The sequence below is a fragment of the Oncorhynchus gorbuscha genome, linkage group LG09 (assembly GCF_021184085.1).
Source record: "Oncorhynchus gorbuscha isolate QuinsamMale2020 ecotype Even-year linkage group LG09, OgorEven_v1.0, whole genome shotgun sequence".
Classification (NCBI taxonomy): domain Eukaryota; kingdom Metazoa; phylum Chordata; class Actinopteri; order Salmoniformes; family Salmonidae; genus Oncorhynchus; species Oncorhynchus gorbuscha.
In genome coordinates this window covers 60,303,422-60,313,207 of record NC_060181.1, presented here as the reverse complement: position 1 = coordinate 60,313,207, position 9,786 = coordinate 60,303,422, and positions in this window count along the sequence as shown.

Below are 9,786 nucleotides of genomic sequence, written 5' to 3'. Positions count from 1 at the left end.
CTCGAGATGGTCTTCTTTGTCCTTCCCACTAACGAGGATGTCATCCAGGTTGCACTGTACTCCTAGCAATCCACACAGGATCTGGTTCACCACCCTCTGGAATAGTGCTGGAGAACTTGTGATTCCAAATGGTAGACGACAGTACCTGAAGAGCCAGCCCCTTGTGTACGACGAGGGTCAGCAGCTCCTTTGACTTTACATCCACGTCCATCTGAAAATAGGCTTGGCAGAACTTTTGGCCCCCAGCTAAATTCTCAAAAGGATTGTTGATATGTAGTAGTGGATACTGCTCAGCGGACAACTCAGGGTTAATTGTGACTTTAAAGTCTCCACATATCCTGACACCACCATCCTTATTGAGGACTGGTATGATAAGTACCGCCCATTTACTCATGCTGACCGGCTCCAGTACTTTGTTCTTGACTAAAGCATCCAAGTCAGCCTCAACTATGGCTGTGATAGCATAAGGAAACTTTGGTTTGCTGTCTGGCTTAATGCTAATCTTCACTTTAATATATTTCATACTACCCAGTTCTCCATTAAAGACTCCTCAATGTTTCTTTAACGTGGAGGGTAGGTCTGTGTCTCCATGTGTCGTTGTAGTGATGGCCAGTCCAGTATGATGTTCTCCAACCACGAACGTCCCAATAGTGATGGATAGTCTCCTTGTACGACGTAGAGTGGTAGCTTTTCAGTCTGTCCGTTTAACTGAACTGTGACGTCAGTGAGGACTCTCGCGGTGATAGTTCACCACAGGCTCTGCAATCCTTGTCCTTACACCAGCATGTAGACAGATGCCTGATGTCCCACTTTGCCACAGCGGAAGCATGTGCCTTGATTTCCCTGTATATGATTTTCAGTTGCAAGTCTATGCACTTTTCCTGATGAACTTAACTGCTGAGCCTCTTTAGCTGCTAGTTCCATGGACACACTGACTTCAATGGTCTTTGTCAAGGTCATATTACTTCTGCGTAGCTTTACTCCGTACCCCACATACTCGTTTGTCTCTAATGGTGTCATTTAGAACATCATTAACTTCACAGTGCACTGATAGTTTCTTTAACGCAGCAGCATTTTTTTTGTGGAACCTAAACCTTTCAGCAATAACTAGTGCTTTCGGGGGAAAAGTGCCATTTCAGTATTTCCACAATATCCCCATACATCTTATTACTGGGCCTCTCTGGCTGTATCAGGCTGTGAGGTGAATTGTTAACACAATTTTGTCCTCATTAATTTAAATTGCAAGAACAAAATACTCTAACCATTCTGTATATGAGCTCCACTGCTCAATACTTTTATCAAACTGTCAAATGTTTCCAACAATTCCAGACATTTTTTTTCCAATAGGCTCCTGATTGTCACTCACTTCAATATTGTCCTCAACCACAGCAAGAGTTTCCTCAGTCACGTGATCTTCATTCACTTCACTAACTAGCGTTTCATCTTCAAATTCGCTAATTTACCAGTTTTCTTCTTCCCATGTTCGTCTTTACAGTTGAATACATTTCCTTTCCTTTACTCACTGAATATTCCTCCCTTTTTAATCACGTTGTTTTCCCGCTCCGATGTCCATAGTGAATCATTTTCTGCCATCCATGCCGATGCTAACTCTCTCTTAGCTAGCTTGACGATGCACTTGCCACTGCTATCAATACACTGTCCTAACATTAGCCTAGAGTAGACAGTACCACGGAAAACTTGTAAAAACGGACTCCTTCCGGACAGAATTGTCACTGCACTGTAGGTTCAGACTTACTCATCACCAATCTTTTGTTATGTCTCGTGGATTTCATAACCATGAGTTTATAACAATTCAACAATGATGAAACACGAGACAGGAATTCAGTTCAACCGTTTTTGTAGAACGTGATCATATCAACACACACAACTCTGTTGATGCTCTGCTGCACAACCCCAATACACCACAACTGCGGCTACGGCTACGCTACATTACCTGGGAGAATGTGATTTGGCTCAGTGGCAGTGAAGCATGAGTCAAATCAGTTTTCAGTGTAGGTATTTCTAAGATTCCATTGATCCGGCATGGTCTGTGCATCTTCACCTCAGGCATACAATGAGTGTACAAAACATTCAGGACACCTGCTCTTTCCATGACATAGACTGACCATTTTGAATCCAGGTGAAAGCTAGGATGCCTTATTGATGCCACTTGTTAAATCCACTTCACTCAGTGTAGATGAAGGTTAAATAATCATTTTTAAGCCTAGAAACAATTTAGACATGGATAGTGTATGTGTGCCATTCAGATTGTACATGGGCAAGACAAAATATTTAAGTGCCTTTGAACAGGGTATGGTAGTAGGTGCCAGGCGCACTGGTTTGGGTTAAGAACTGTGACGTTACTGGGTTTCCCACGTGTATCAAGAATGGTCCACCAGCCAAAGGACGTCCATCCAACTTGACACAACTGTGGGAAGCATTGGAGTCAACATGAGCCAGCATCTCTGTGGAACGCGTTCAACACCTTGTAGAGTCCATGCCCCGACAAATTGAGGCTGTTACGAGGGCAATACAGAGGGGTGCAACTTAGTTTTAGGAAGGTGTTCTTAATGTTTTGTACATTCAGTGTACAGTACTACCCTTTACGGTGATATTTTATGAGCAGTGATTAATAACCGTACAGTATAAATATGTAATGTCACATAATTGACAGGCCAGTTGAATATAATTACTGATAATGCTTAGAATTGATCATGATAATTGGTTTAAGAACAATACAGGTAACTGCTGTGGGCCTATGAATTGTTAAGTTGGGTTGGCGCCCCCCCTTGGGTTGTGCCGTGGCGGAGATCTTTGTGGGCTATACTCAGGATGGTAAGTTGATGGTTGAAGATATCCCTCTAGTGGTTTGGGGGCTGTGCTTTGCAAAGTGGGTGAGGTTATATCCTGCCTGTTTGGCCCTGTCCGGGGGTATCATCGGATGGGGCCACAGTGTCTCCTGACCCCTCCTGTCTCAGCCTCCAGTATTTATACTGCAGTAGTTTATGTGTCGGGGGGCTAGGGTCAGTCTGTTATATCTGGAGTACTTCTTCTGTCTTATCCGGTGTCCTGTGTGAATTTAAGTATGCGCTCTCTAATTCTCTCTTTCTTTCTCTCTCTTGGAGGACCTGAGCCCTAGGACCATACCTCAGGACTACCTTGCATGATGACTCCTTGCTGTCCCCAGTCCACCTGGCCATGCTGCTGCTCCAGTTTCAATTGTTCTGCCTGCGGCTATGGAACCCTGACCTGTTCACCGGACGTGCTAGCTGTCCCAGACCTGCTGTTTTCAACTCTCTAGAGACAGCAGGAACAGTAGAGATACTCTTAATTATCGGCTATGAAAAAACAACTGACATCTACTCCCGAGGTGCTGACTTGCTGCACCCTCGACAACTACTGTGATTATTATTATTTGACCATGCTGGTCATTTATGAACATTTGAACATCTTGGCCATGTTCTGTTATAATCTCCACCTGGCACAGTTAGAAAAGGACTGGCCACCCCTCATAGTCTGGTTCCTCTCTAGGTTTCTTCCTAGGTTTTGGCCTTTGTAGGTAGTTTTTCCTAGTCACCTTGCTTCTACACCTGCATTGCTTGCTGTTTGGGGTTTTAGGCAGGGTTTCTGTACAGCTCTTTGAGATATCAGCTGATGTAAGAAGGACTATATAAATACATTTGATTTGATTTTGATTTGATTAAGTCAAATATAGATGTGAAACCAGAATCTCTATTAATAGTCTCAGGCATGTGCAGATTTTTCAACAGTGTTGTTTGAATCTGCTATAGAGCTCTAAGGCTGTGTTGATACCAGGCTGGAGGCTGCGGTAAAGTGAGAGAGGAAGTGCCAAAAAAGCTAATGATAGCGGTCATGCAGCTGGTATCAGCCTGTGAGAAAACCATCAATCCACGCATACAGAATACAAGATTTTAAGTCTACGGTTTCATATGCTATATGCAACTGAATTTATTGCTGTTGTGAAATTAAGATGTGCTTAGAAATGATTTATCTTTATCTATGTTGGCAATTTACCACATTAGGTGGCAAATTAATTAATGGCTTTGTGACATAAATCAAGGCGACTGATAGTGCCCTATGTGCTGTACTGTATGTTATGCATCCTCATCAAGAATTATAGCCTATTCTTCTGTCTTACTGTCCAGAATTTTGATTTGATAAATTAATGGGTAGCAAAGGGTCATGAAGTCACCAGGGCCTTTGACCTATGAGCTATGCCTCCCATTACCAAACTAGTATAGAAACCAAAAACCAAAAAAAGAAACCACATAAACAGCAGGCAGGGCTTTCATGTCCAGTATAGCCCTGGGTGGGTATGTAATAGGAGATGTCAGAAGAGGTCAGTTTGCTATGCCAGATTGTCTCAGGTCAATGGTACGGGGTAACCTGAGAGATATTGGGGAGAGACAGGTGGATCTCCACAGATGAGAGAGCCTTTCTTCACAGATTTGCTTATATTATAGCAAGAACAGCTCAAATACGCAAAGAGAAATGACATTTGATCGTTACTTTGAGACATGAACGTCAGTTAATACGGAAAAGTTCAAGAACTTTGAAAGTTTTTTTAAGTGCAGTCGCAAAAGCCATCAACCACTATGATGAAACTGGCTCTCATGAGGACCGCCACAGGAAAGGAAGACACAGAGTTCATCAGAGTTACCAGCCTCAAAAATTGCAGCCCAAATAAATGCTTCACAGAGTTCAAGTAACAAACACATCTCAACATCAATTGTTCAGAGGAGACTGTGTGAATCAGGCCTTCATGGTCGAATTGCTGCGAAGAAACCACTACTAAAGGACACCAATAAGAAGAAGAGACTTGCTTGGGCCAAGAAACACGAGCAATGGACATTAGACCGGTGGAAATCTGTCCTTTGGTCTGATGACTCCAAATTTGAGATTTTTGGTCCCAACCGCCATGACTTTGTGAGACAGAGTAGGTGAACGGATGATCTCTGCATGTGCGGTTCCCACCATGAAGCACGGAGGTGTTAGGGTGTGAGGGTGCTTTGCTGATGACACTGTCTGTGATTTACTTAGAATTCAAGGCACACTTAACCAGCATGGCTGCAGCGACACACCATTCCATCTGGTTTTCATTTGTTTTTCAACAGGTCAATGACCCAACACACCTCCAGGCTGTGTAAGGGCTATTTGAACAAGAAGGAGACTGATGGATTGCTGCATCAGATGACCTGGCCTCCACAATCACCCGACCTCAACCCAAATCAGATGGTTAGGGATGCGTTGGACTACAGAGTGAAGGAAAAGGACCCAACAAGGGCTCAGCATATGTGGGAACTCCTTCAAGACTGTTGGAAAAGCATTCCAGGTTAAGCTGTTTGAGAGAAAGACAAGAGTGTGCAAACCTGTCATCAAGGCAAAGGATGGCTACTTTGAAGAATCTCAAATATAAAATATGTTTTGATTTGTTTAACACTTTTTGGATTACTACAGTACATGATTCCATATGTGTTATTTCATGGTTTTGATGTCTTCACAATTTTTCTACAATGTATAAAATAGGAAAAATAAGGAAAAACCCTTGAATAGGTGTGTCCTAGGTGTGAGTAGGTGTGTCCAAACTTTTGACTGGTCCTGTACATTTGTATATACTTTATATTCCATAAAACATGATTTATTATGTATATATATATTTTACCACTTTAAATATGTTTTAACACCAGACTTTATTGTCTTGTTAAGGCGTCTTAATACCAGTGCTGTTTGGAACCCATGCTGCTTTTGAGATTGGAGGGCTGGCTTCTGAAGTTACAGTGGTGAAATCAAAACTGACTGGTTGAAGAAACCAAACCCAGAAGTTATCGGACAGAGCCCAAAGAGCACAGCAGGCTTGGCACTCATAAAGGCATTTAGACAACTGCCGTTACACCCCATCTAACAATCCTGGACTAGTCACTGCAATGCAATGCAATGACAGATGCACCATTAGACCACTAAGGAGTACAGCACTCCTCATTCATTACCACGCCATCTGTTCACCTCATTTATTACACACTTAGCCTCTTGTCATTCTGTGTCTTCAAGTCTCAATATGAGGAAATGGGAGTGTAGTGTGGTTCAAAGGGATTTAAATGCATTCTAATTGATGACATCCATTTTCAGTTTGATTCTTTGGTGTAGCTCTAATAAATGGTCACATGATCGCAACATAATGAATTCTCACAGGAGTTTGTTACATCTGTGTTTGGGGAGATATTTGGGCTACTTGCATATCAGGTGGTTCTTTTGTCTCATAAAAACATCACTTGGACAGATTTATCATCCTTATGTTTGCATACGCATCTAAATTCAGTCTGACATCTCCAACAGGCGAGATATAGTGTCACCTGAGACAAATTCACCATGAAACTCCAGAGAGCACCGACTCACATACCATTGTGACCCCACTGCACAGTTCACCCTGCATCACTTCAGATCAATCGATTTCTGAGATAATACAAAACGTGTAAACAAAAATATTCAACTCTGAAGCTTGTTATCAAGGTCATACATTTTAGGAAATGCGGTTGGAAGAACACAAACATCAGTCACAGCTATTAACAATTGAGCCGCAGAGCGCTTACTGCTTTTCATTCAAAGTGTGTGAACGTCTGGTGAGTGAGTGTGTGTGACACTAAAAGCCACAGTGAAAAGTCTCCGGCCAGAGAGGCACCAGTAGCTGTGTGAAGCGTGGTGTTAAATCACACTGTGTGAAAGGGAGAGCTCCTGATCTACTCCTGTTGTGACAGTGGCACAGCCCTTTGTGGAGAAACCCCTGGCAGTAAATCTGCTCTGGTCCCCCTCACAAAGGACTGCCTCCCTTTTATGACTCCTGGGAGGGTGGTGTGCCTCTGAATAAACAATGAGGGGAGTGGGACCTTGCGGCATTCTTTCTCAGGCAGGTCCAGCAGATGACGCAGGGAATTCTGGGGGACTCCCCTTTGTTCTCACTTCAAACTGCAGGATTGTGTTTCCCTCGATACAAAGCCATGCAATTTCTCCATGTGTCTCTCAGGTTGTTCGGGCATAGAATCATAAGGCTCATCGCAGGTAATAAGGTCAATTTGTAATATCCCCAAGAAGTGCTAATTCTAAATGATAATACTTATATAATACATTTAGAACATAATTATATCCTGTGCACTGCAATGACATATTCACCATTTAAATGCACAGAATGAATGCCCTGCGTGAATAAATAATACAGTTTCAAAGTGTCAATTGGCTAAACACAAATAATCCAGTCAATGTTGACACTATCTGCTGTATAATATGCACTCAAACACATCGCTTCATCTGCAAAACGGTAACCTAATTATAGTGTTGTTTGACAGTGAACACATCCTCCCAGTTGTTATTCCAGCTGCAGCTTGCCCATTTGAAGCTATTGTTGTAATAAATAAAAAAAGACCCTCTCATCTGAAAAAAAAGGCAACATGACTTATTCAAAGGAAACAGGTGCTCAATCATGAGAGCCCGGGCATGGATGGTTCTAACATTAACTTCGGTCTCTTCCTGCACCTAGCAGAGGAACTCAGAGGTTTCAGAGAGCTACCCTGGTCAGAGTCTGACCAGGAATGGCCTTACAAAGCTAAAACCAGTTGAGGAAATCATATCCATGGCGAGTTGCCATGGTGATGAATGCTGCAACCATACAAATAGGAATTAGAATACTTAGCAATTTAACAGGATCTCTATAGCTGCAACACTCCCAGCAAGACAGGCTCAGCGAATCACACGGCAGCCAAATCCCTTTTACTGAACTCGAAAGGTGCCTGCATTCATTGAGTGATCTCACTTATAGATTACTCAACCTTAAATGTTTGACATTGTCTTATAGTCATTGTCTTATAGTCATTGTCTCATACAGTATGATTCGGGCTATGGTAGATTTGAACTCCACAGTAGGAGAGAGAAGCCTTTTAGCACCAGGCAGGCTCAGTTGATTTATGGGGATCCTATGCACCACTGCTCCCTCAGCACTGAGTGAGTGAGTATTCAGAGCAGCAGGAGAACCCAGCTAACACAGTGGGGTTGCCCACCGTTGATTTGCCTCACAATGCACCACAATGAAAGTCATATCCTCCACTTTCTTCTATAATCTTGTTAGGTGCAGGACCATCCTTGGCCACTGAAGTGTTGCAAACTCAACTAAGTATAGTGTGTGTGTGTGTGTGTTTTCTCTGTTGAAAGTTTAAACAGAAACAGATTTTCTTCACTGAAATGGGCCTGACCCCCAGGAAAAATCATTTGAATCTCCCTACTTTGTCTGCATTGTCCAACTTCAGAATAATTTAAAGGATCAATAAACAACATGAAAACATACTAATAAAAGTAACCTTACCCATTAGGCATTGGGGTCTTTCCCTCCCCTCTCCCACTGTGAATCTCTGCCTGATGAGAGGAATGGCTGCTTTTGTAAGGAACATTGGAAGTGTAAACAGGCACTATTGGTCACCCTGGATACCTGGAATTCCAAACAGGGAACAGGGTGGACAACCACATTTGGATCAAGGGTCATGATTGCCAGGGCCCGAGTCACATGGTTTATCTATAATAGAAATACATAACTACAATTACATATAGCACAACATATATTAGGAAGGCTGGAAGTCAGACATTTTTCCAGTTTAAGGGACATGCTCATGGACCATAATGTATTAAGTTGATTTTCAGCGATCCTGTGATCTGTCCACGTCCAATGTCTGGTCAGCTTTATTAGATCACCGATGAAGAATGTTGATCTGTTGACCGCGTCTATTCATTGGCGACCTAATTAATTGTGTGTCACAATTCTGAGTTGATGACTGATTTTATTTTTTTGAACCGCTCAGCATTTAATTGCCTCAGTGAGCGGCTGGACAGATATGGTTCCCATCCCCCTCACTTCTGCTGAGCCTGTTGGTTGTATGAGATGAATACCATCATTTGAAACGACTCAACTGTGCAAAATGAACGTCAGTGAGACCCACATGGTAGTCCCATAAGGGCTGTATCTACTATATATTTCTAGATTAAATCTACACACTAGCTTCAATCCAGCTCTTTAGTCGTCAAACTTCCTCATAAAAACACATGACAAAGAAAATATATGTTTTTTGACATAACTATAGACTTTTGATTGGAATGCTTGTGTGTTGCCAGGGCGACCACTAATGCATTATCTTTATCTACTCCTAAACCATTAGTGTTGTTCCCAATGCAGTGTTGGGAAATAAACTGTGAAGATGTAGTTCACCAAGCTACCAATTACTTCACACTGGAAGAAGTTAAGCTACACCAAAGCTGCTCTTAAGAAATCTTTGACCCGTGCGTTAATTTAATTAACATAATAAAACAATTCCCATCAAACTCTGTCAGTTTAACCTAGAGATACAGTACATGACCAAAAGTATGTGGACACCTGCTCGTCAAACATCTCATTCCAAAATCATGGGCATTGATATGGAGTTGGTCCCCTCCTTTGATGCTATAACAACCTCCACTCTTCTGGAAAGGTTTTCCACTAGCTGTTGGAACATTGCTGCAGGGATTTGCTTCCATTCAGCCACAAGAGCATTAGTGAGGTCGAACACTGATGTTGGACGATTAGGCCTGGATCGTAGTCGGTGTTCAATGGAGTTGAGGTCAGGGCTCTGTGAAGGCCAGTCAAGTTCTTCCACAATGATCTCGACAAACCATTTCTGTATGGACCTTAATTTGTGCATGTGGGCATTGTCATGCTGAAACAGGAAAGGGCCTTCCCAAACTTTTGCCACAAAG